At 39.0% G+C, this 27,724-nt stretch overlaps 1 protein-coding gene across 18 annotated transcripts in view; it reads left to right on the top strand.

Annotated features, from left to right (window-relative positions):
• Window positions 1-27,724, top strand: part of HUWE1 (HECT, UBA and WWE domain containing E3 ubiquitin protein ligase 1) — a 157,029-nt gene that overhangs the window by 8,070 nt on the left and 121,235 nt on the right. The window contains exon 3 of one of the 18 annotated variants that reach the window (XM_061410223.1): window positions 3,011-3,127. The exons of the other annotated variants lie outside the window; for them this stretch is intronic. The gene's annotated coding sequence lies outside the window, so the exon portion shown is untranslated. The remainder of the gene's footprint in view (window positions 1-3,010; window positions 3,128-27,724) is intronic. 18 annotated transcript variants of the gene reach the window in all.

Here is a 27,724-nt window from a genome sequence, read left to right as displayed (position 1 = left end):
CATAAAATCTACGAAATGTCCCTTCCATGGTCAAAACCTGAGAATGGAACTTGGAAAGGAATGGAAACTAGAATGCTCCAGCCAGCCTTTGACTTAAGCACATGTCCGGGAAGAGCAAGGCCACTTGTGCTTACCTTTAAAACGAGTGCAGTTACGAGTTGAAGGGACAGAAAAGGTTTTCTGAGATATTGAGATGAAATATAATTGTGAATCACTGGTGCTGTGGTTCATGAGTTCAGGCTTTTTGGTTCTTTGTTCATTAATGGAGAAATCAGATCCTTAGTTGTAAAGTAACTAAGTATCAAAGAAGTGATTTTGGGGGAATTACAGTGAAATCCACTTGTTCAACAAAATAATTTGAGCACATTGTATATAGTGATTAAATATTTACCCTTGTTCTGAGTTTTCTGTAGCTAAGAAGTTTGAACAATATCCCTTAAACCTTTTAATCCTGAGTTTGTGAAACTAGGATAACTAGATTTTGTGGACAGAGCTTTGCACACAGTAGGCATTTAGATATTTGAATTGTTTCCAGAGTTACAAAGTTTACAATAGAAATTCTGTTTCTTTTACCTCCTTTTGTTGTGTGTTTTCAACCATGGATTCAAAGTATTTCTGAAATGCTAAAATTGGTTGCTTTGAAAACATTTGCCCTTCACATTACATGTTACCTCTCTTGCAGTTTGATTAAATTGTTAAAATCTGATGTGTAACTGTAACAATATTTGGCTACTTTACAAGGATCTCACTGCCTGTAAAGTTGATAGTCACAAGCAATTGGGTGTTTTGCTATATTGTTCTCTGACTCCTTTCCTCAATGACTGGTTGCCGGATGTTTCTATGTTAATGTCTGGGATAACTCAGCTCAGAAGATTCTTTGGAAGCCCTCTCATTTGATGTGTCATAGAGGTTGAGTTGCTAAAACTTGATGTACTTGTTGACCAGCTTGGCTATAGAAATACTTTTAGTTAGTGAAGGAGTGGTTCTCTCTGAGTAAAAAACAACTGTAGGTGTTCTTTGAGCTGTTAACTCGAGTATTTTCAATTTTACTTCTCCTGAAAAGTTGGCAGTGGTGACATAGGTTGGTTCTAGAATGTGAAAATTGGAATTTCTTTCAGCTTCTTATTAATGTCTCTTTAAATGGAGATTGATATTGTAGATTGATTTAGTTTGGATTACTGACTGGACTAGGTGAATTTGAAAATTGTTTTTCAGCTCTAAGATTCTGATGGTATCATCTTAGATGGTGAGAGGAAGCAGTTTCTCCTTTTCATTAATCTTCAAGTAGTGACTAAAAGATACTAGGAGTAGAGATGCAAATTATTCTGGAATGACTTTTTAGTATAATTTAGATTTTAAAGATTGGTAAGTGTGAACATATTGCCATGAATTTATGTACCATCTTTAGCATATCACAGATTTTAAGTCCTTGTAATTAGGTACCAGAGATAATTGCCCTGGAAATGCTTGGGTATATTGTAGTTTGTGGCTGCTTATATTTTGGAACACGTTTGGAAGATTGCTTTGATGATTACCTTATTTGCTACAATTGTTTTCTTGTTTTCCTGTCTGTATAGAGGTGTGTTTCTCCTGGTCTTTTTTTTTTTTTTTTTTTTTCTGGCCACACCACGAGGCTCACAGGATCTTAGTTCCCCTAGCCAGGGAACCTGGGCCCTTGGTAGTGAAAGTATAGAGTCGTAACCACTGGACCACCAGGAAATTCCCATCTTCTGGTCTTTGCCTTTTTTTTTTTTAAACTTCCACTACTGATTTTTTATTACTGCATTCTGCTGATTGAGTTCTAATAGGTGGAAAGGTCTTTCAGCACAGTGATTAGGAACCCAGACTCCTGGATTCAAGTTCTGACTCCATTTCTTACTAGCTGAAGTTTAGCTAAGTTACTGCATATAAAGTTCATAGAACAGTGGTTCAGAATCACCTAGAGGGCTTGCTAAAACACGGATTGCTGGGCCCCACCCCTGGAGTTTTTGATTCTGTAGGTCTGGGGGTGGGGGCAATATTTTGCATTTCAGACAAGTTCCCAAGAAGATGGTGGTATTGATGGTCAGTGAACAAATGGGATAGAACAGTGCTTGGCAACAGGTGTTAACTTTTTTTCAGAGTTGCTTTCCCAGTCCCTCAGTAAAACACTTGACTCTTCAGTGCTGATTAGTATTGCCTTCAGCTTAGAGCAGATTTGGAATCCTTCATTGCAGAGGTTCTCAAAATGTGGTCCCCAGATCAGCATCAGCATCACCATCTGGGAACTTGTCAGAAATGCGGACTCTCAGGCTCCAGCCCAGTTTTGTTTTAAAAGTGTGTTTTGACTTAATTGAGATGTCTTAGACTTTTATTAATAGCTTTATTGAGGTATAATTCACATACCATGTAATTCATCCATTTAAAGTATGTTGTTGTTTAGTCACTAAGTCATGTCCGACTCTTTGCAACACCATGGACAGTAGCCCACCAGGCTCCCCTTCCTTAGCAACCACTAATCTATTTTATGTCTCTGCTGATGCTGCTGCTAAGTCACTTCAGTTGTGTCCGACTCTCTGCGACCCCGTAGACTGCAGCCCACCAGGCTTCCCCGTCCCTGGGATTCTCCAGGCAAGAACACTGGAATGGGTTGCCATTTCCTTCTCCAGTGCATGAAAGTGAAAAGTGAAAGGGAAGTCGCTCAGTCGTGTCCGACTCTAGCGACCCCATAGACTGCAGCCTACCAGGCTCCTCCGTCCATGGGATTTTCTAGGCAAAAGTACTGGAGTGGAGTGCCATTGCCTTCTCCATTTTATGTCTCTAGATTTGCCTATTCTGGGCACTCATACAAAATGGAATAATAGCATATGTAAGCTTTAATGTGATTAAAGTCTTTTCCCTTTATTGTGAAAAATAAAAAACAAATATGGAGAACCGCCTCAAAACAAATTTATGGTTTAATAAATTATCTTAAAGTGCTTTTGTTACTACCACCCAAGTCAAGAAATAAAATTTTCCTTTTCACCCATAGAAGCCTCTCCATGTGCCCATCCCCATCACAGCATCCTTCCTCAGTCTGGAAAATAACTGCTATTCTGACTTCATAATGGTCACTTCTTTGCATTCTTTTATAGTTTTAATCATACAGGTGAGTGTCCCTGGACAGTGTGATTTACTTTGTCCATTTTTTAAAACTCAAGTTTGTCTTGTCAAGAAGTATTTGTATCTTCTCTTTCTCCTTTTTCTTTATGCTTTCTATTAAAGAACTCAGGCCATTTGACCTGTAGAATTTCCCACAGACTGAAATTTATTGACTGCATACTTAGTATAGTTCAGCATGTTCTGTCCTCTGTATTTCATATTAACAGCCACTGCTGCCCAAAGCTTAGATTCTTTGTTAATTCATTGGGAGTTGCAAAATGGTGTTTTTAACTCTCTCATTTTGTTTTCATATGTTGGCTGGGGTAATTTATATAAGAAAGGCAAAATAAATGCTCGGTTTTTAAATGTTTTTCTGGCAATTTAACTAGTTCTGTCCCTTTGGACAAGTTAACTTAATAACCTATCAGTTGCTCTATCTGGGGAAAATACCTTATTTGTGAGTTTTAAATGTGAGAATACAAGGTATAGGTGGTTATATGGTAATTTATTTAACATACTATTTCACTTAATTCCTCTAACAGCTCAAAGATGTGCAGTCATGGTGGTGAACTCATGGTCAGTAAGCAAAGCCTATCTGGATCCTTCAGGCCTGTGGTTAAGGAGGAATGATATTTGTTCTTTGATCATTTGGAGGCTAAATCTCTGGTCAGTGATAACTGAATTTTCCATCAGAGTAGTTTTTCACATTGCCAAGCCTTTGGAGTCAAATTCGTACCCTCTGGAGGGTCTTATCCAGTTCTGTGGTAATGTGCAATACATTGATTGCCCTCATCTCCCACCCTCCAGCTACACAGCCCCCTACTGTTTTAGTTTGTTCAAGGTTCTGCTGTAACCTTAGTAACTCATGAGTCTTCTAATGGTCATCACTGTTAACATAGTTGAGTAGCACTTTTACCATTTCATATATTATATAGAAAACAGCATATGGCACATAGTAAGTGCTCAATAAACTAGAAACCATTGTTGATTTCTTTGTTGTTATTGTTGTTAATATTCTTTTTCTCTCTCACATCTTAACTTCTCTTCAGTTCAACAAACATTCACTGAGTGTTTCTAAGTACAAGGAGCTGGGAACATAAGATGAATGGGGAGTTAATCTCTGCCCTTGAGAAACTTACAGTCCAGTTTAGGACTGTATGTGAAATCATGTTTAAAGTTCTTAGGATTTACCTTTGTGTTATCATTTCTTTCTTTGCTTTATCTGTGAATGTCTATTGTTTTTCAAAACCCTCCTTACCTCTGTATCCCTTCCCAGCCTTTGAAACTGCTGATAGGTGAGGAAGCCTACAATTGTGTTCTATGAATACAGGCTAATATCAAGAAAACCTTTGGGCCAAGATTAGATTTCAAAGTGACATATGTGTTTGATACTACAATATCAGTTTATGGTCTTTAGATGAACCTACACCAGCATTTGTCTTATTGCTTTAACTATCTTCATTTTGCCTTTTCCCTCTGCTTCCCTTTCCTGTACCACCCCCAAGATGTTTGCTACATAAAGAAAGAGGCTCCTATACACAGTGATATATCAAGTATGTAAACAGACAGCTTCATATAAACTAGGTTTTCAGTGGGCCTAGGGTTTATCACTAAATTTTCATTCTTATCTATAAAATGGTATTCATAAAGCCTGCCTCGTAGATTGCTGTGAGCATTAAAGTGAGATGATGTATTTTAAAATGTTTTATAGAGTACCCTACAAAGGTAAGACCATTATAATTTATGTAAATACTTAATACCTATGTTACTTGGGGCAAATTACATCATCACTGAACTAGTTTCCTCACCCTTTACATCCTTTACATTCACTGAACAAATATTTGATAACATACTCAAATTTGAGTAGTTTGAGTAGTGCCAGGTACTAGGAATACAGAGATGAGCAACTGGAGAATGGAGGGCAGCATGGTTTATAGGGGAGGGAGACTTACAAATCATACTCAAAGGAATCAGTATAATAACATGAGTGAGCAGAATGTGCTATAACAGTTTATAGGAAGGCATCAGAAAATATCACACAGAATTTTGTTAGTGTTAAACAAGATACATGAAAAGTATATCAACTCAAAAATGCTATACAAATGAAATTAGTTAAATGTATTCCAAATGAACCAGTACCCTCAACCATTATTTCATTTTCTCATTACTTGTACTTTAGATGTATTTATGGGTCTTAGTTGGTAGCATGTGGGATCTAGCTTTTCCTAACCAGAAATGGAACCCAGGCCCCCTGCATTGGGAGCTTGGGGTCTTAGCCACTGGAGCACCAGGGAAGCCCGTTTATGAGCTTTTCCAGGATGTTACATACTCCTATTGTAGAGTACCCTGAAAGTAATACTTTCATCTAAAAGAATTTTTTCTTACCCTCTCTATCATTTTCTAGTTTCTATTGCTAAATTAATTTAGGAAAAACTGGAAAATGTGTTCTTATTTTGGGAAAAGATTCCTATTCCCACAGTGATACTCAGTCACCTTAACATTTTGGTTGGTTTGTTTCCATCTTAATGATAGAATAACATTTTAAAAATAAATCCAGTAGAAAACTGTTGTTGTTTGCTCACTAAGTCATGTCTGACTCTTTGCGATCCCATGGACTGCAGCACATCGGACACCTCTATCCTTCGTTATCTCCTGGAGTTTGCTCAAATTCGTGTGCATTGAATCTGTGATGCTATCTAATCATCTCATTCTTTGCTGCCCTCTTCTCCTGCTTTCAGTCTTTGCCAGCATCAGGATCTTTTTCAGTTAGTTGGCTCTTCGTATCAGGTGGCCAAAGTATTGGACCTTCAGTTTCAGCATCAGTCCTTCCAATGAATATTCAGGGTTGATTTCCTTTAGGATTGATTGGTTTGATCTCCTTGAAGTCCAGCTGACTCTCAGGAGTCTTCTTCAGCACCACAGTTGGAAAGCATCAATTCTTTGCCACTCAGCCTTCTTTATGATCCAACTCTCAACTTCCATATATGACTACTGGAAAAACCATAGCTTAGTTACAGGCTTTTCCTAGAGTAGGAGCTAAAAATGTCTAGTAACAAGAAAGGATATTCAAACTAAATGTCAGAAATACAAAGTAAAATAGTATCTTTTTTAAACCATTAGATTGGCAAAAAAATAATTTGGTAATACCAAATCATGGCAAAAACATAGGGACGAATCTGGTCTGAAATACTGCCCACAAGTGGTCCAAATTAATACAACTATTTTGGAGATAAACTTGGGCAAGCTGCATGATAACATATATACTATGTGAGGGCTTCCCTGGTGGCTCAGATGGTAAAGAATCTGCCTGCAATGTGAGAGACCCGGGTTCAATCCCAGGTCAAGAAAAGAATGGCTACCCACTCTTATTATTCTTGCCTAAAGAATTCCATGGGTAGAGGAGCCTGGTGGGCTATATATATATAGTTCATGGAGTCACAAAGAGTCAGACACAGCTGAGCAACTAACACTTTCACGTCACTTCATATACTGTGTGATGCTGTTTAGTGTATATGTATATGTGTGTATATATATATAAAAATATAAAACTGGAGTAAGTTGATGAGTTTATTTGGGAGAAATGATCAGGGAATTTGAGCTTTTTTTTTTGTTTTGTAATGTTCACATTCCTGTTTATAAGAAATTGTAAATATCCTGAACAGTATCAAGAATAATTAGGCAAAAACTTTTTTCTACCTTCTCCCTCCCAAATTGATCACTTTTAACATTTATTTTTGCTTCAAGTCTTTGGGGGCGGGTGGTAATAATACTTTATTTAACCCAGCATTCTACTTCTCCTTGCAGTTATTACCATGAATTGCTTGATGTTTTTAATACTGTGAGAGTGGTATAAATTACTGATGTAAGTGGAAGTTTCAAAAACTATGTGGTGTCCACCCAGCAATCTGTTATTGCTTGTATAATAAATTAACATACTGCTTTAGAGTTGCAAAATGATTTACTAAGAATTCTTTGGGAATGAAACTTTAGTTATTTTTGAGTGATGTTCTTCATGATTATAGAAGTATACATGGCTTATTGTTGGAAAGTATGGATAAGTACAGAAATCTCCCCAAATCCTACCATTCAGAGAGAGATACTATTAACATGTTGTACACAGTTCATTTTTCCAAGGCTTTTCTTTATGCCCGTGTAACATGCCCATATATTTTTTTCAAAATCAGTCTTTTAAGAAATTATTACCTTCCTTCCAACTTTTCATTACGGGTTTCAAACATAAAAATGCTGAAAGAAGAACACAATGACCATTTGTGTATCCCCACTTATATCCAACAGTTGTTAAGAATTTGCCATATTTGATTCATATGTACCTAAACATGTTTTAATTTTTCTGAAGCATATGAAATAAGAATGACACATCATCCTTAAGTCCTTCAGCAGGCGTGTCTTAAGAATAAGTACCTACAAACCACATAGCTGTTATCACACCTAGGGAATTTGTTCTTTTTGTTAATGTAATCTAATATTCAGTCCATATTGAAATTTCCTCAGTTTCCAAATTTTTTTGGCTGTTTCTCCAAACCAGTATAGACATGGTATTTAAAATTTTGATTTCCACCTAATAAATTGATCACTGTTCCCTGTTATTTTATACTACTGTAATTTTTAAAAATATTTATTTATGTGACTATACTTAGCTTTGCTATCTGGGATCTAGTGCCCTAACAAGGGATGGAACCTGGGCCTCCTGCATTAGGAGTGCAGAGTCTTAGCCTGGACCACCAGGAAAGTCTCTTCTATAATGTGTTTAATGGCTACATTGTATTCTATTGAATGTGTGATTTATAATTTTATAACCAATTCCCTATGTTCAAACCTTTAAGTCCTAGTTTTTCACAATATCAGTGCTTTCTGGCACACAGTAGGCATTTGGTAAATAAGTATTGAAGGAAGGAAGGAAGCATAGGAGCATCCTAAAGAAAAATCTTTGTGACATACATGTTTATTTCTCAAGAAATTTCTAAAACGAATGCAAAAGTGTAACAAGACTTTTGATACTTGTGGCCAAATTACCTTTAGACATACTATCCTGCTTTATTCACTGTGGTATGTTTAGCGTATAATACATGTTGATTTACAATATAACAACACCTCAGGGTAAGCCTTGATATGTTAGTCCAAGAGAAGAACATAAACCTGGATATATCCAGTATCATTGCTATAGATGCCTCTCTCCCTATACCTGTGTGTGTGTGTGTGTGTCAGTCACTGAGTCGTGTCCAACTCTTTGCGACCCCATGGACTGTAGCCCACCAGGCTCCTCTGTCCATGAAATTCTCCAGGCAAGAATACTGCAGTGGGTAGCCATTTCCTTCTCCAGGGGATCTTCCTAATCCAGGGATCAAACCCAGGTCTCTCACATTGCAGGCACATTCTACATTGCAGGCACATTCTTTATTGTCTGAACTATCAGAGAAGGCCCCCCCCCCCCGACCCCGCCTTATACCTGTATAACTGCTGCCATATTTTGCAGAGGCTAGGCCAGCTTAGAGTGCCTTGCAGTCTGTTGACCTAATCTGGGGTTCCAATTCCCTGCCTCTTAAATTTTGTTACCTATCTCCATGAGGGCAACCTTAAAAGGAAATATACTCTGGAGAAGTACAGATGTCACTTGAATACACCCCTGTTACATAAAGCATTTTGGGCTTCCCGGTGGCTCAGACAATAAAGCGTCTGCCTGCAATGTGGGAGACCCGGGTTCGATTCCTGGGTTGGGAAGATCCCCTGGAGAAGGAAATGGCAATCCACTCCAGCAGTGTTGCCTGGAAAATCCTGTGGACGGAGGAGCCTGATAGGCTACAGTACATGGGATAACAAAGAGTCGGACACGACTGAGCGACTCCACTTTCATGTAAAGCATTTTAGATTTTTGCTTTTTAAAAGTAAAGCTGGGCTGTCTGCATGGGTGAACTCAGATATCTACCTCTAGCAGAACAAATTACCAGTGGCTTTTAAAATGGTAGTCTTCTCCATGTCCAACAGAACATTTGAATACGACCCTAATATTTGATATTATCCATATCAAACTTCTTATTTTATAGCCACAGATTTTGGGGAGAAGACTTGCCCAAGGTAATATGGCTGCTTAGTGGTAGAGTTGGCCATTGAACCCAAGCTATCTGGCCTGATATGTTTCCACTGTGCTATATCTTTCCTTAAAACTGAATTTATCTCTGTTTCTAAATACACCAGTAGGTGTATCCACAGAAGTGCAAAATAAGTGGCCCCATTCCTATAAGAAAGTTAACCCCCAAATTGGGGGAAATTTAAGGGAGTAGAAAAGTAAATGAGAAAGTCAGAAGTCCAAACAAAGTTCTGTTTCTTTTGCCCTTTGCCTATGGTGGTTTCTTTTCAACATGAGGTCAATTTGGAGATTTTTCATGAATCAATTCGATTTGGTTGCATATTTAGTTGCATATTCGATGATTTCATGCATATTTATGCATGCTGTAAATCTATACTGTGACTAAACTTTCTGTTTGCAAAACTTTCAAATTAAAGTGGTTTTCTACGCTCATCTTTTTCCCTTCCATTTCAGCAGTTTTAAATTAGAAAATTAATTTGTTTGCTGTATAAAAAAGATTCAAACAGAATAAACATTTCAGTTATGAATAGTACCCCACCCCACAAATGAGTCTCCTTTATATCCGTTACAATATTTATGTATATATTATTTCATACCTCTTAACATTTACATACTATGTTTGTCCATTTACGTACTATGCGTATTTTTATATGTTAGAACATATGGCTGGACTCCACTTCTTTTTCATGGTTGCATTGCATCCCACAACATTATTCTGCTATAATTTCATCATTTCCTATTGTTGAGCCTTGAAAATAGATTCATTCTGGGTTAAAGGGTGGTACTTATTTAATTTTTTTGATAGGTACTGCCAAAATGACCTCCAGAAAGGCTGTATTGAATTGCCATTTCCACTGAAGTGTTTGTGAGTGTCCTTTTCTCCACCTACATTTGCCAAAACAAGATACTGGTTTTTTTAATTTTAACCAGTTTTTAAGTGAGAAATTGCATGTCCTTGCTTTGATTAGCTTTATTGTAGTTACTAATAAGGATAAGCAAATGGTTATAATCTCTGAAAATTGCAAGTTCCCTTTGGCTTGGTTTTCAGATTATTTGTCTTAGTGAGTTTTGAGAGTTCTTTGTTAGAAGTATTAACCCTTTTCCTGTTGCAGAAAATATGTTTATGGTTTAGAATTTTTATATAGTCAAATTCTTTTCTTTATGGTTTCTAGGTTGTACCTCTTGGGAGGTCATTTCTTTGCCAGGATTACAGGAATATTTCCCTGCATTATTTAATACTTTTTAATTTGACAGTTTAATTTGACCAAGTAGAAAACTGAGTTAGTTACTTTTTGCTCTTTAGGTTTTGAGAATAATTCAGGTTCTTCATCTTTAATACTTTTAACATTTGTCTTGAACTTAGGGCACAGTGTTATAAATAATTTGTTCTTTTAAGCATATAAAAGAATCTTTGTTCCTTCTAAATTCATTTAAAATAATTCAAAATAGTTGAGATACATTTAAAATTGTTGATTCTTAAGTGGCATGGCTCCAACGTCAGTAGACCATTTAACCTTTGGAAAACTATAACTAACTTGAGAATGAGACCTGGAGCTTCCTAATCTTGTCATCAAAGTTGAGTTTATGCGACTTAAGGCTAACAATATGGAGATTAATAAATAATTTATGTTCTTCATATGCAGATAACATGTACAAAGGCTAAGGAAAAAGCACTTTTTTTGGCTCTTGATCCTCTGTGATCCAGCATAAGATCGCTGTCCTTAGATTAATCTGGAGCTAAAAGAAAAAGAAGATACTACAGTTTACTCTTTGCCAGGCACTATCCTATATTAAAAAGCAGAGACATTACTTTGCCAGCAAAGGTCCGTCTAATCAAGGCTATGGTTTTTCCAGTAGTCATGTATGGATGTGAGAGTTGGACTGTGAAGAAAGCTGGGCACCGAATAATTGATGCTTTTGAACTGTGGTGTTGGAGAAGACTCTTGAGAGTCCCTTGGACTGCAAGGAGATCCAACTAGTCCATTCTAAAGGAGATCAGTCCTGGGTGTTCTTTGGAAGGAATGATGCTAAAGCTGAAACTCCAGTACTTTGGCCACCTCATGCAAAGAGTTGACTCATTGGAAAAGCCTCTGATGCTGGGAGGGATTGGGGGCAGGATGAGAAGGGGACAACAGAGGATGAGATGGCTGGATGGCATCACCGACTCCATGGGTGTGAGTTTGAGTGAACTCCGGAAGTCGGTGATGGACGGGGAGGCCTGGCATGCTGCAGTTCGTGGGGTCGCAAAGAGTCGGACACGACTGAGCAACTGAACTGAACTGAACTGAATCCTATAAGATAGACTGTGTTGTTTACAGAGGTTACTGACTTAAAGAGTTAGTGACTTGTCTGAAATTATATAGCTGCTGCTGCTAAGTCACATCAGTCGTGTCTGACTCTTTGTGATCCCACAGACGGCAGCCCACCAGGCTCCTGTCCCTGGGATTCTCCAGGCAAGAATACTGGAGTGGGTTTCCTTCACAGTCTCCTGGAGTTGGCTCAAACTCAAGTCCATTGAGTTGTTGATGCCACCCGACCATCATCCTCTGTCTGCCCCTTCTCCCGCCCTCAGTGTTTCCCAGCATCAGAATCTTTATTCTAATGAGTCAGCCCTTCGCGTCAGGTGGCCAAAGTATTGGAGCTTCAGCTTCAGTCCTTCCAATGAATATTCAGGACTGATTTCCTTTAAGATTGATTGGTTTGATCTCCTTGCAGTCCAAAGGACTCTCAAGAGCCTTCTCCAACACCACAGTTCAAAAGTATGAATTCTTCCGCGCTCAGCTTTCTTGATGGTCCAACTCTCACATCCATACGTGACTATTGGAAAAACCATAGCTTTGATTAGACGGACCTTTGTCGGCAAAGTAATGTTTCTGCTTTTTAATATGCTGTCTAGGTTTGTCATAGTTTTTTTTTCCCAAGGAGTAAGCATCTTTTAATTTCATGGCTGCAGTCACCATCTGGAGTGACTTTAGAGCCCAAGAAAATAAAGTCTCTCAATGTTTCCATTGTTTCCCCATCTATTTGCCGTGAAGTGATGGGACCGGATGCCATGATCTTCATTTTTTGAATGTTGAGTTTTAAGCCAGCTTTTTCACTCTCCTCTTTCACTGTCATTAAGAGGCTCCTCAGTTCCTTTTCACTTTTCTGCCATAAGGATGAAGTCATCTGCATATCTGAAGTTATTGATATTTCTCCTGGCAGTCTTGATTCCAAGCTTGTGTTTCATTCAGCCTGGCGTTTTGCATGATGTACTCTGCATATAAGTTAAATAAGCAGGGTGACAATATACAGCCTTGATTCACTCCTTTCCCAATTCAGAACCAGTCCGTTGTTCTATGTCTGGTTCTGACTGTTGCTTATTGACCTGCATAGATTTCTCAGGAGGCAGGTAAGATGGTCTGGTATTCCTGTCTCTTTAAGAATTTTCTGTGGTTTGTTGTGATCCACACAGTCCAAGGCTCTGGCATAGTCAATAAAGCAGAAGTAGGTGTTTTTCTGGAATTCTCTTGCTTTTTCAGTGATCTAATGGATGTTGGCAATTTGATCTCTGGTTCTTCTGCCTTTTCGAAATCCAGCTTGAACATCTGGAAGTTCTCAGTTGACATACTGTTGAAGCCTGGCTTGGAGAATTTTGAGCATTACTTTGCTAGTGTGTGAGATGAGTGTAATTGTACGGTAGTTTGAGCACTCTTTGGCATTGCCGTTCTTTGAAATTGGAATGAAAACTGACCTCTTCCAGTCCTATGGCCCACTTGACCTTGCATTCCAGCATGTCTGGCTCTAGGTAAGTGATCATATAGCATACAGTAGCAGATAGATACATTACTAAGTTCTCTCCCCCTTATATACATATCTTTTTTTCAGAATATTTTAAAGCCTTAAAACCTAGCTTTTATTTTTATTAAACAAAAGAAGTATGCTCTGGTGGACAGGGGCATGCTCAGTAAATCTTTAATCCAGTTGTCTGCTGATGGGTGGGACTGTGCTGCCTTGCTGTTAGTTGTTTGGCCTTAGGTAACCCAGTCTTTGAAAGTCTACAGGCTCAATGTTAGAGCTACTGGAAACCTCCAAAAAAGGCTTATGCCAACCCAGGCTTCCCAGGACTGCTACTGCCAGGGGCCCTGTCCTGGTGAAAGGACACTTCCAATCCACGCCTCCAGGGGAAACTGTCAAACACTCACAGGCAGGTCTGGATCAGTCTCTTGAGGTGTCACTGTAGTCAGCAAAAACAAGACCTGGAGCTGACTGTGGCTCAGATCATGAGCTCCTTATTGCTTAAGGAGCAAAATTCAGGCTTAAATTGAAGAAAGTAGGGAAAATCACTACACCATTCAGGTATGACCTAAATCAAATCCCTTATGGTTATACAGTGGAGGTGACAAGTAGATTTCAATGGATTAGATCTGGTAGACAGACTGTATGAAAAACTATGGATGGAGGTTCATAATGTTGTGAGGAGGCTGTGACCAAAACCATCCCCAAGAAAAAGAAATGCAACAAGGCAAAGTGGTTGTCTGAGAAGGCCTTACAGATATCTGAGGAGAGAAGTGAAAAGCAAAGGAGAAAGGGAAAGATATATGTATCTGAATGCAGAGTTTCAGAGAATAGCAAGGAGAGATAAGACCTTCTTAAATGAATAATGCAAAGAAATAGAAGAAAACAGTAGAACGGGAAAAACTAGAGCTTTCTTCAAGAAAATTGGAGATACCAGTGGAACATTTCATGGAAAGATGGATACAGTAAAGGACAGAAACGGTAAGGACCTGACAGAAACTGAAGAGACTAAGAAGAGGTGGCAAGAATACACAGAAGAACTATACAAAAAAGGTATTAATGACCAGGATAATCACCGTGGTGTGATCACTCCCCTAGAGCCAGACATCCTGGAGTGTGAAGTCAAGTGGGCCTTAGGAAGCATTCCTATGAACAAAACTAGTGGAGGTGATGGAGTTCCAACTGAGCTATTTAAAATCCTAAAAGATGATGCCGTTAAAGTGCTGTGCACAATATGCCACCAAATTTGGAAAATTCAGCAGTGGCTACAGGACTGGAAAAGGTCAATTTTCATTCCAATCCCAAAGAAAGGTAATGCCAAAGAATGTTCAAACTACTGCACAATTGCACTCATGTCACATGCTAGCAAGGTAATGCTCAAAATACTTCAAGCTAGACTGAGCAGTACGTGAACTGAGAACTTGCAGACGTACAATCTGGATTTAGAAAAGGCAGAGGAACCAGAGGTCAAATTGTCAACATCCGTTGGGTCATAGCAAAAGCAAGGAAATTCCAGAAAAATATCTGTTTCATTGACTATCACAACAAACTGTGGAAAATTCTTAAAGAGTTGGAAATTCCAGACCACCTTACCTGCCTCCTGAGAAATCTGTATTCAAGTCAAGAAGCATGTTAGAACCAGACATGGAACAACAGACTGATTCAGAATTGGGAAAGGAGTACTTCAAGGCTGTAATAATATACAGCCTGCTTATTTAACTTCTATGCAGAGAACATCATGCAAAATGCCGGGCTGGATGAAGCAAAAGCTGAAATCAAGATTGGCGGGAGAAATATCAACCTCAAATATGCAGCTGATTCTCTCATGGCAGAATGCGAAGAGGAACTAAAGAGCCTCTTGATAAAGGTGAAAGAGAAGAGTGAAAAACCTGGCTTAAAACTCAACATTTAAAAAATGAAGATCATGGCATCTGGTCTTATTATGTCATGGCAAATAGATGGGGGAAAAGTGGAAACAGTGACAGATTTTATTTTCTTGGGCTCCAAAATCACTGTGAACCTTGACTGCAGCCACAAAATTTTAAAACAGACACATGCTCCCTGGAAGAATAACTATGACAAACCTGGACAGTGTATTAAAAAGCAGAGACATCACTTTGCTGACAAAGGTCCATCTTGTCAAAGCTATGGTTCTTCCAGTAGTCATGTAGATATGTGAGATTTGGACCATCAAGAAGGCTGAGCACTGAAGAATTGATGCTTTCGAATTGTGCTGGAGAAGACTCTTGAGAGTCCTTTGGACAGCAAGGAGATCAAACCAGTCAATTCTAAAGAGAATCAACCCTGAATGTTCATTGGAAGGACTGATGCTGAACCCAAAGCTCCAATACTTTGCCACCTGATGTGAAGAGCCGACTCATTGAGTTCTATAAATTGGTTATCTTAGTTGCAAATGTCACAAAAAGAGTTTAAAGTGATTTGAATTTTTTAGCTTCATTTAACATTTACTGGGTAGTCGTTCATTCGTTATTAATCTACTAAGTGACAGGTCCTATGCTGGCAACAGGAATGCAAAAATGAATACACAAAGTCCCACTGATGCAAAACTCACTCTAGTAGGGAAGTCTATTCCACAATTTGCTGTTGATTAGTTAAGTTGTGTCCGACTCTTTTGTGACTCCATGGACAGTAGCCCACCAGGATTCTCTTATCTATGGGATTTCCCAGGCAGGAATACTGGAGTGGGTTGCCATTTCTTTCTCCAGGAGATCTTCCCGACCTAGGGATTGAACACATGTCTCCTGCATTGGCAGGTGGATTCTTTACCACTGAGCCACCAGGGAAGCCCAACCCTAGTGGGGAAACTGGCATGTAAATAGAGGTGTGTTGATTGAAGGTATGTGCAGGATACAATGGGGACACAAAGGAGAGTAATTAGTTTTTCTCTGGGGAAGGGGATATCTGAAAAGGCTTGACAAAGGAGGTGACATTTAAGCTGAACTCTGGGAGTATATGTAGGGAGCAGCCATTTTAGCAGAGAGAATAATTTGAGTCAAGGTATCAAAAGTCTTGAATAGTGGCCAAACTGTAAAAACTTGACGTGGTTGAAGCATGTGGGGAGCCAAGAGGAATATTATGTAATGTCATGGCCCTGGTAAGAGAGGTAAGCAGGGACTGGGTCCTAGAGGTCTTAGATACTGGTCAGGTAAGGAGTTTACACTTGATGATGTAGGTAGATTTTGAGTTTAAGGAAGACTGCTCTGGGAGCAATTTGGAGGATGAAATGGGAGGATCTAGCAGGATAAAGTCTTAATTTAAAATATTTCTGATTTATGAGATTTTCAAACATATACAAAGTGTGAAAATAGTATTAAATCCCCATGTACCTGTTACCCTGCTTCAACAGTTGTTAGTATAGGACTGTACTTATTTGTATCCCGCTCCCTATTATTTTAAAAGCAAATTCCTAAATGAATTACAGATTGGAAAAGCATAATTAATAATATATAACAAAGTTAATAAAGGGCTCTCAAATCTGGCTATGTGGCCAGATTGCATACACAGCTTGAAAAACAAAGTTCCTACATCATATTTGTTGAGTCAGATTATTTGTATAGGCAGATATTTTTAGTTTTACTAAATAAGTATCAGTAGATATTGTGCAGCTAGGGTTGAGAACTACAGATTTTAAAGATATTTTTAAATTTGACTTTTGATGTGTTTTCCTGAACTCACTGAATGCTGCCTGTGGTTCTTCTGGGTGAAGTTCATCTATTAGATAGTGGCAGGCTTTTGTGTGTTTTAAGTTGTTAACAATTCAGTAGAGAGTATTAGTTTAAAGGCTGATGTCTTAATTTTTTATTAAAGGTAGGCCAGGCTGAAAAAGTACTTCCATCTTTGAAATTGAATGTGATGAGATAGGGGATAATCAGTCTTTGTTATAATTGATCTTTAGTACCAAATTCAGCGACAAGTAAGGAAGGGAATGGGAGACTGAGTCTCTTCCTTTCCTCCTTAATAAGCATAACTTTTATTCAGGCAGTGCTGTTATGTTCTTTTTTTCCCTCTAGGAATGCTAGGAAGGGAGGGCTCCTTGGCATGCTGCCATTTCCTGTCTACTGGCAAAACTGATTTACAACTTTGGCAGACCCTATTTTGTTGCATAAATTCTTTTGATGCCAGTTTATCTTTTTCTGAGTAATTAGGAGTAATGACCAGAAGGATAACTCCTGGATCTGTAGCTTCCCAGGACTATTAAGGTAGAGGATGTTTAGGGAATGCCTTCTCAGACATTATTCTCACCTCCAAAGTCAACGTTGGAGGTGTCAGATTCCTCCTCCTTGGTATCCCTGTCCTTATCTTGAGTATCAGTTCAATTGTTCATTCATGTCCAACTTCTTTGCAGCCCCATGGACTGCAGCATGCCAGGCTTCCTTCTCCATCACCAATTCCCAGAGCTTACTCAAACTCATGTCCATCGAGTCAGTGATGCCACCCAACTGTCCCATCCTCTGTCGTCCCCTTCTCCTGCCTTCAGTCTTTCCCAGCATCAGAATCTTTATTCTAATGAGTCATCCCTTCGCATCAGGTGGCCAAAGTATTTGAGCTTCAGCTTCAACATCAGTCCTTCCAATAAATATTCAGGATTGATTTCCTTTAGGATTGACTAGTTTGATCTCCTTGCAGTCCAAGAGACTCTCCAGAGTCTTCTCCAACACCGCAGTTCAAAAGCATCAATTCTTTGGCGCTCAGCTTTCTTTATGGTCCAACTCTCACATCCATACATGACTACTGGAAAAACCATAGCTTTGACTAGACTGACCTTTGTTGGCAGAGAATGTCTCTGCTTTTTTAATATGGTTGGTCATAGCTTTTCTTCCACAGAGCAAGTGTCTTAATTTCTTGGCTGCAGTCACCATTTGCAGTGATTTTGGAGACCCCCAAAATAAAGTCTGTCACTGTTTCCATTGTTTCCCCATCTATTTGCCATGAAGGGATGGGACCAGATGCCATGATCTTCATTGTTTGAATGTTGAGTTTTAAGCCAGCTTTTTCACTCTCCTCTTTAACCTTCATCAAGAGGCTCTTCAGTTTCTCTTCACTTTCTGCCATAAGGGTGGTGTCATCTGCATATCTGAGGTTATTGATATTCCTCCTGGTAATCTTGATTCCAGCTTGTGCTTCTTCCAGCCAAGCGTTTCTCATGATGTACTCTGTATGAAAGTTAAATAAGCAAGGTGACAATATACAGCCTTGATGTACTCCTTTCCCAATTCGGAACCAGTCCACTGTTCAATGTGTGGTTCTAACTGTTGCTTCTTAACCTGCATACAGGTTTCTCAGGAGGTAGGTACAGTGGTCTGGTATTCCCATCTCTAAGAATTTTTCACATTTTGCTGTGATCCACACAAAGGCTTTAACATAGTCAGTGAAGCAGAAATAGATTTTTTTCTGTAGAAAAGCACGAAGCAAGCATGAAAGCATATCTGAGGTATAGGGTTTTCAGAGTTTGAGGGAGAGACCCTGTCGAAATATTTCTGCAGATAATTTCAAGTTTTGTCTTGAGTGAGCAAAGGCTATACCTCAGTTTCTTTATTATTACATCTTACTATCAATGTCCAATAAAATATAGGTCAACAGTCCTCAGGGTCATGTTTAATGTAGCCAATAATAGGGATATCACTGTCTATAGGAGGAGTGTAGGGGGGTGGAGTTTGCATATTGACATTTTGTGCACTGTAGGGTTGTGGGGCAAATCTGGTTTGAATCTGGCTTCTACTTATTGGGTATATTGCTACTCTTGAGGAGAAGGCAGTGGCACCCCACTCCAGTACTCTTGCCTGGAAAATCTCATGGATGGAGGAGCCTGGTAGGCTGCAGTCCATGGGGTCGCTGAGGGTCGGACATGACTGAATGACTTCACTTTCACTTTTCACTTTCATGCATTGGAGAAGGAAATGGCAACCCACTCCAGTGTTCTTTCCTGGAGAATCCCAGGGATGGGGCATCCTGGTGGGCTGCCGTCTATGGGGTTGCGGAGTCGGACACGACTGAACTGACTCAGCAGCAGCTACTCTTGACCTCAGTAAACCAGAACTATCCTCTTCTCCAAGTTGTCGTAAGGATTAGAGGTAACAGATAATAGGGGGTCAGTATTATCTGTTATTACAGGTGATAAATGAGTTCTCAGAATATTTGTTGAGTGGGTATTAATGTAAATAATCCGAGACTAAACTGGATGAGAAAGCCTGGTAATCAAGTGGTATTCCCTTTTACAAATCAGGTAATGTGATGTCTCTGCCTCTAATCAAATGGTGAATAGCAGGCTGGGTTTCAGAATTCAGCTTGCTCTTTCCTGACACAATGGATGATCTGGGCATTTCTCACCCGAATTTACTTCGAGAGACTCCAGAGAGGCAAAAGGCAAATATAATCAAGTCTTTTGCTTTATAGGACATCACAGTTTAGTATTCTCTAAAGCATTGCTTAAAAACCACCATAGTACTTTTCCATGATTTCAGTGGAAATTTTAGGCTGACTTTTGTTTTGTCTTTTGTTTTGGTTCATTTAATTAACCAATATTTATTATTTCCTGCAAGAGCTAAGTGTACAGCAGTGAACAAAACAATCAAATAGGAAATATGCTCACAGCTTCATGGAGCTTACATCCCCGTGGGTAGGCTAACTTTGATTAATCCATACTCCCATACATGTGTGCAGCATTTCTTAACCTACCAATAATACACCAAATTAATATTGAGTGCTTGCTGTGTGCCAGGATTAAACAACAAGAAGTATAGAAAAGAAGTTCCAAGAGAAGACAGCAGCCAATCCAAGGCATTTGTTTAGATAATATTTTTCTTAATTTGATGCAGCCCTTTGGCTCAGGGGCCACTGTTTTCTCCCTTAAGAAAAACTGTACACAAGAAAAATTCTCATTACAAATGGATGCATAATTATAGAAAATTTGGAGGCTCTGAAAAGTGTAAATAAAGCTGTGTTATCCAGCCACCTACAGGGAGCCACTCATAATGTTGTATACGCTTTTCCCAGGGTTGGTTGGTTGGTTTTCCTCCTCACTCTGTGACAGATATTCACATTAATGTCAGGAAGTGATAGGTACAGGGTACAATAGGAGGGACACTCAGTCAAGTTTTAAGAGATTAAGAAGAGGATTGTCCTGGTTCTGATTAATACTGTTTCTGCTGTTCAAAACCCAAATAAATGTTCACTCTATAAGGTGAAACAGAGGCTAAGTAGTCCCCTACCCTCAACTTTCTTAGGTATTTTCTTTCCATTATTTCCTTCCCCTCTCCCCTACACTCTTTCAGTGAGGCCCCATAATTCTCTGCTTTCATTTACAGACAGTCTTTTCAAAAAAGTATTCTACACATGTAATCTATATAGCCTCACTTCCTAGTGATTCGTTGATTCATTCCAGTCTGGCTTTCTTTCCAACCACCCTACTGAAACTAATGCTAGACAAGTTATCTCTATTCCCAATTTCAACAAACATTTTTCTGGAAATACCTCATTTTGACATTTGATCCAGTTGCCATCTTTTGCCTTTCATGATATCGTGATAAACTAGTTTTATTTCTACCCCACCAGCCTCTCCTTTGCTGGATTCTCCTCCTTTGCCTTCCCTTTATTAATTTTTTTTTGTTTTAAATTAATTTATTTTAATTGGAGGCTAATTACTTTACAATATTGTAGTGGCTTTTGCCATACATTGACATGAATCAGCCACGGGGATACATGTGTTCCCCATCCTGAACCGCCCCCCCCACCTCCCTCCCCATCCCATCCCTCAGGGTCATCCCAGTGCACCAGCCCTGAGCACCCTGTCTCATGTGTTGAACTGGACTGGTGATCTATTTCACATATGATAATATACATGTTTCAGTGCTGTTCTCTCAAATCATCCCACCCTCGCCTTGTCCCACAGCATCCAAAAGTGTGTTCTTTACATCTGTGTCTCTTTTGCTGTCTCACATATAGGGTCATCATTACCATCTTTCTGAATACCATCTGTATGCATTAATATACTGTATTAGTTTTCCTTTCTAACTTCACTCTGTATAATAGGCTCCAGTTTCATCCACCTCATTAGAACTGACTCAAATGCATTCTTTTTAATAGCTGAGTAATACTCCATTGTGTATACGTACCACAGCTTTCTTATCCATTCATCTGCTAATGGACATCTAGGTTGCTTCCATGTCCTGGCTATTATAAACAGTGCTGCGATGAACATTGGGGTACACGTGTCTCTTTCAATTCTGGTTTCCTCGGTGTGTCTGCCCAGCAGTGGGATTGCTGGGTCATAAGGCAGTTCTATTTCCAGTTTTTTAAGGATTCTCCACACTGTTCTCCATAGTGGCTGTACTAGTTTGCATTCACACCAACAGTGTAAGAGGGTTCCCTTTTCTCCACACCCTCTCCAGCATTTATTGTTTGTAGACTTTTGGACAGCAGCCATTCTGACTGGCATGAAATGGTACCTCATTGTGGTTTTGATTTGTATTTCTCTGATAATGAGTGATGTTGAGCATCTTTACATGTGTTTGTTAGCCATCTGTATGTCTTCTTTGAAGAAATGTCTATTTAGTTCTTTGACCCATTTTTTGATTGGGTCATTTATTTTTCTGAAATTGAGCTACAGGAGCTGCTTGTATATTTTTAAGATTAGTTCTTTGTTAGTTGCTTCGTTTGCTATTATTTTCTCCCATTCTGAAGGCTGTCTTTTCACCTTGCTTAGAGTTTCCTTCGTTGTGCAAAAGCTTTTAAGTTTAATTAGGTCCCATTTGTTTATTTTTGCTTTTATTTCCACTACTCTGGGAGGTGGGTCATAGAGGATGTTGCTGTGATTTGTGTCAGAGAATAGTCTGCCGATGTTTTCCTCTAGGAGTTTTTTAGTTTCTGGTGTTACATTTAGGTCTTTAATCCATTTTGAGTTTATTTTTGTGTGTGGTGTTAGACAGTGTTCTAGTTTCCTTCTTTTACAAGTCGTTGACCAGTTTTCCCAGCACCACTTGTTAAAGAGATTGTCTTTTCTCCATTGTATATTCTTCCCTCCTTTGTCAAAGATTAGGTGTCCATAGGTGCATGGATTTGTCTCTGCTTTGCCTTCCCTTTAAATGTTAGAGCAAACAAGAACTCAGTTCTGTGTCTCTTTCCTTCCTTCTCTGTAAGTGATCATCTCCAGACCCATGGCTTCAAGTTCTGTCTATATGCTTGCAATCACAGATTTTATTCTCAGTGCATACTTCTTTCCTGAACTCAGTTCTACAAATATTTGCATACCTACCACATGAAGGATGCTATATGAGATGCTGAGAAATTAACATTGTAGAAAATCAAACCAGTTATTAGTATATGTGCTGCTGAAGCAAGCACTCAAACCAGTTATTAATCGATATTTTCTATGAGAGAAATAAGCAGGGCACTGTTACTAAAAAATAGCAGTTAGACCAGCTTTAGGTGGATTGCCTTGGAAAGCCATTTTAGGTCTTAATTTAAAGTCAGATCCTGAAGTAGAGGTAGCTGTGGGAAGAATGAGTGTGGAGCAGAAGCACTGCAGTAGCAATAGCACCTGTAAAGGTCTAGAGGCCAGAAAGAATTCAGAATAGTCCAGAAACTAAACAGAAAGACTGATATGTGTAGAGAGGCGATTGGAGAGAGTTCCAGGAGCCAAATTATGCCAGGGCTCTTTGGGTCATGGTTAGAATTTGGAAATAATTCTAGGAAAACTTTTGTAAGGTTTTAAACAAGGAAGGTAACTTGAGCTGATTTATGTTTCAAGAAGATTACTTTTGCTGTTCTCTGGAGAATGGATTGGATGAAAGTGAGTACGGAAGTAGGGAGATTGGTTATCCATATTTCACAGGTGAGGAAACAGAAGTGCACATCACACGATTTGTCCATATGCTCATACAGTACATAATATAGCAGGGATTCTAATCTGGGTTTCCTGATTTGGAGCCTGTGTTATGATCTGGTGCTTCTCAACTTCATATATGAATCACTAGAAGATCTTCTTAAAATACAGATCGATTCTTCAGGTCTAGGTGGGGCCTAAGATTTTGCATTTTTAATAACTCCCAAGTGATCTCAGTGCTGCTGATCCTTCAACCATACTTTGAATAATAAGGCCAGTCTACCAATACACTCAACTGCTCTTGACCCAGGTTTGGAACTACAGTTGTCCTCTGCTTTAGCTTATTTCAATATTGAAAGTCTTTCTAAAATTGATCAACTGAAGGTGGTTACTACAGAATGTAGTAATGACTTCGCTTGCTGTATTTTAATTGTGCACTCTTGTCTTGATATAAAACCTACAAAACCAAGATTCAAACTTCAAAGATAAGTGAAACTGGGGGGGTGGTGGTGAAGAAATGAAAAAATAGTTAATTAAATAGAAGTATTTAAGTTTAATGGTAATTGCTACCATTACCATGGTGGTGGTTCATAATAATTCATTAGATTTCTGCAAGTTGATCTTTCCAACCTAAGTTTAGAAAGAAATATTTTTTATGTGTAGAGATTGCTTGGTATACAGAGTTCTTGTCTGACTGAAGAAAAGCAATAGGTCATTTCCAGGAATTTATTTAGAATTAGCTTCTTTTTGTTAGAGGTTTTTTTATGTAATGAGGTTTTCATTTGTTTAATTTCTAAACATTAGGTAGAACTCATTCTCCAGTTATTGTTCCATCATTAGTGAGATTGATAATAGCTTTTCACCTTGTGACCCAGCTTCCTGTCTTACAATGTTTTTTTGAACAATAGGATCCAACAATGTAGGGGAGTTTGTCACAAATTGGTATTTTCATGTGCAGGTATTTATTGTTGTAATGAAACTAGCAAATATTTGAATACCATGTTATTGAAGTATGGACTTGGGAATCAGAAAGACCTGGATTTAGATCTTGGAGCCTACATTCACTAAACAGGCAAGGCATTTAATTTCTCTGAGCCTCAGTTTTCTGTCTATAAATGGGGACAGAACTTGGCTTGAATGGTGAGGGTTGTGTTAAAGACTATTTTATGAATCCCCTGTGCAGCATGTCTCAAAGTATATTCTTTGAGATTCTTAAATTAGACTTCTAGTAGATGCCAACTGGGGGAGGGGAGCAGGGAATGGCTCTGTGCCCTACTAAGTTTCCATTATCCAGGATTTCTTGGAACTGTAAGTAATGTCAGTCAGCCATGTGACTGTCCTAAAGGAAGAGAAATTTGTTGTTGTTCAGTCGCTAAGTCATTTCCAACTCTTTGCAACCCCATGGACTGCAGCATGCCAGGCTTCAGGTTTCCCAAGAACCTAGTCTTTGTGAACAAGATACTCTAAAATGTTTTGGGAAATACCAGCCTAAGTATTGTCTGGCTTGTAGTAAGCACTCAAAAAGTATTCTCCCTTCCCACTGTGAAACCAGCTTCACTTCAGTTCAGTTCAGTCGCTCAGTCATGTCCGACTCTTTATGACCCCGTGAACCGCAGCATACCAGGCTTCCCTGTCTATCACCAACTCCTGGAGTCTACCCAAACCCATGTCCATAGAGTCAGTAATGCCATCCAATCATCTTATCCTCTGTCGTCCCCTTCTCCTCCTACCATCAATCTTTCCGAGCATCAGGGTCTTTTCAATGAGTCAGCTCTTAGCATCAGGTGGCCAAAGTACTGGAGTTTCAGCTTCAATATCAGTCCTTCCATTGAACACCCAGGACTGATCTCCCTTAGGATGGACTGGTTGGATCTCCTTGCAGTCCAAGGGACTCTCAAGAGTCGTCTCCAACACCACAGTTCAAAGGCATCAATTCTTTGTGCTCAGCTTTCTTTACAGTCCAACTCTCACATCCATACATGACTACTGGAAAAACCATAGCCTTGACTAGACAGACCTTCGTTGGCAAAGTAATGTCTCTGCTTTTTAATATGCTGTCTAGATTGGTCATAACTTTCCTTCCAAGGAGTAAGCATCTTTTAATTTCATGGCTGCAATCACCATCTGCAGTGATTTTGGAGCCCCAAAAATAAAGTCTGACACTGTTTCCCCATCTATTTCCCATAAAGTGATAGGACCAGATGCTATAATCTTAGTTTTCTGAATGTTGAGTTTTAAGCCAACTTTTTCACTCTCCACTTTCACTTTCATCAAGAGGCTTTTTAGTTCCTCTTCACTTTCTGCCATAAGGGTGGTGTCATCTGCATATCTGAGGTTATTGATATTTCTCCCGGCAATCTTGTTTCCAGCTTGTGCTTCCTCCAGCCCAGCGTTTCTCGTGATGTACTCTGCATATAAGTTAAATAAGCAGGGTGACAATATACAGCCTTGGCATACTCCTCCTATTTGGAACAAGTCTGTTGTTCCATGTCCAGTTCTAACCGTTGCTTCCTGACCTGCATACAGATTTCCCAAGAGGCAGGTCAGGTGGTCTGGTATTCCCATCTCTTTCAGAATTTTCCACAGTTTATTGTGATCCACACAGTAAAAGGCTTTGGCATAGTCAATAAAGCAGAAATAGCTGTTTTTCTGGAACTCTCTTGCTTTTTCGATGATCCAGCAGATGTTGGCAGTTTAATCTCTGGCTCCTCTGCCTTTTCTAAAACCAGCTTAAACATCTGGAAGTTCACAGTTCACGTATTGCTGAAGCCTGGCTTGGAAAATTTTAAGCATTACTTTACTAGCGTGTGAGATGAGCACATTAATAGAATAACTAGGAACGACAAAAAAACTTTTGAATTTTCTTAATTAATGTCTCACAGGCAGTGATACTTCTTTTTTAGACTATAGGTAATTTCTTGCAAAAAAATTATAAAAGCCAGGTTAACATTGCATCTAGGAGGACATGTGCTTGATCAATTGTTTTGGCTTGTTTCACTTTTTTTTACTTTGGTGCCTATTATCTGAATCTGTTTATGAAAAGTTTCGAACCTGAACAAAACTGAAAAAGCTGAATGCACTTGCTCTCCCAGAACCTTGACAGCTAGAGCATAGGCATGAGACTTCAGCTTCACCAATTAGATGGTCATTCTTGGGACTTTGTGTCTAGAGCCACTGATGCAAATAACCTGAGACCATTTAGAAATCATACCGCTGCCAGCAGCTGCTTCTGGGCTTCCAGCATAGGTACTTCCAACTAAGCTGTGTCTGTGGGAGGTCGTTGGCTGTAGTTCCAGGATGCCTGGCTTCCTCGGCTCCTTCTGTTTTCTGATGTGGATCTCTAACCTTTCCTGTCAGTAGCATGAGCTATCAGTTATCCTTCCAGTAAATTATATTTTCACTTTGGTTCACCAGAGTCCATTGTTTTCCACCCAGACCCTTAACTGGTACAGAATAAGTCAAAATTGCTTTAGTTGAAGTGAGGTTGTGTGAAGATTTGCCAGCGATTTCATGTACATTTTTTAAAACAGTAAAATCATTGTGAGTTGTTTATTTGCATAAGATTTAGTCAGTGCTCTTGTTTTGGAAGACTGTGGTGGGTTTTTTTATTGTTGGGTTTGAGAATTCTTTATATATTCTAGATAGTATATGTGGTTTACAAATCTCTCTCCCAGTAGATTTTAAAGTTTACATTTAAGTCCATGATCTTTTATTTTTTTAGATGTAATTGATGTTTGACATTACATTAGTTTGATGTTCAATATAATGATTCCATATTTGTATATATTGTGAAATGATCACAATAAGTCTAGTTAGCATCTATCAGCATAGTTACAATTTTTTTCTTGTGATGAGAACCCTTAAGATATACTCCTAGCAACTTTCAAATATACAGTACAATATTAACTGTAGTTGTCATGCTGCACATTACATCTGCATGGCTTGTTTTATAACTGGAAGTTTGTGCCTTTTGACTGTCTTCACCTATTTCCCCCATCCCCAAACCCCTGCCTCTGTCAGACACCAATCTATTCCATGTATCTGTAAATTTTGTATTTTGGGTTTTGTGGGTTTGTTTGAGATTCCACAAATGAATGAAATCATACGGAATTTATCTTTTATGTCTGGCTTATTTCACTTAGCATAATGCCCTCAAGGTTCATTCATGTTAGTACAGATGACAAGGTTTCCATCTTTTTTATAAGACTGTTCATCCATCAGTGGACACTTAGGTTGCTTCCATGTCTTAGCTATTGGAAAGTAATGCTGCAGTAAATATAGGGTTGCATATATCTCTGATCCAGCATCCACCCACTGGATCATAAAGCAGGGGAATACCAGAAAAACATCTACCTATGTTTTATCAGCTGTGCTAAAGCCTTTGACTGTGTGGATCATAACAAACTGTGGGAAGGTCTTAAAGAGATGGGGATACCAGATCATCTTACCTGTCTCCTGAGAAACCTGTATGCGGGTCAAGAAGCAACAGTTAGAACCCCATATGGAACAACTGGTTCAGGATTGAGAAAGGAATATGACAGGGCTATCTGCTGTCACCATGTTTATTTAACCTATACACTAAGCACATCATAAAAAATGCCAGGCTGGATGAGCTACAAGCTGGATCAAGATAGATGGGAGAAACATCAACAACCTCAGATATGCGGATGATACCACTCTAATGACAGGGAAGAGCCTCTTGATGACGGTGAAGGAAGAGAGAGCTGGCTTAAAACTAAATATTAAAAAAACGAAGATCCCCATCCCCATTACTTGATGGCAAATAGAAGGGGGAAAGGTGGAAGTAGTAATAGATTTCTTCTTCTTGGGCTCAAAAATCACTGTGGATGGTGATTGCAATCATGAAATCAGAAGACAGT

This window comes from Bos javanicus, chromosome X (assembly GCF_032452875.1).
Source record: "Bos javanicus breed banteng chromosome X, ARS-OSU_banteng_1.0, whole genome shotgun sequence".
Taxonomy (NCBI): domain Eukaryota; kingdom Metazoa; phylum Chordata; class Mammalia; order Artiodactyla; family Bovidae; genus Bos; species Bos javanicus.
The sequence above is the reverse complement of the archived record's forward strand: the minus strand, read 5'-3'. Positions and strand labels throughout refer to the sequence as shown.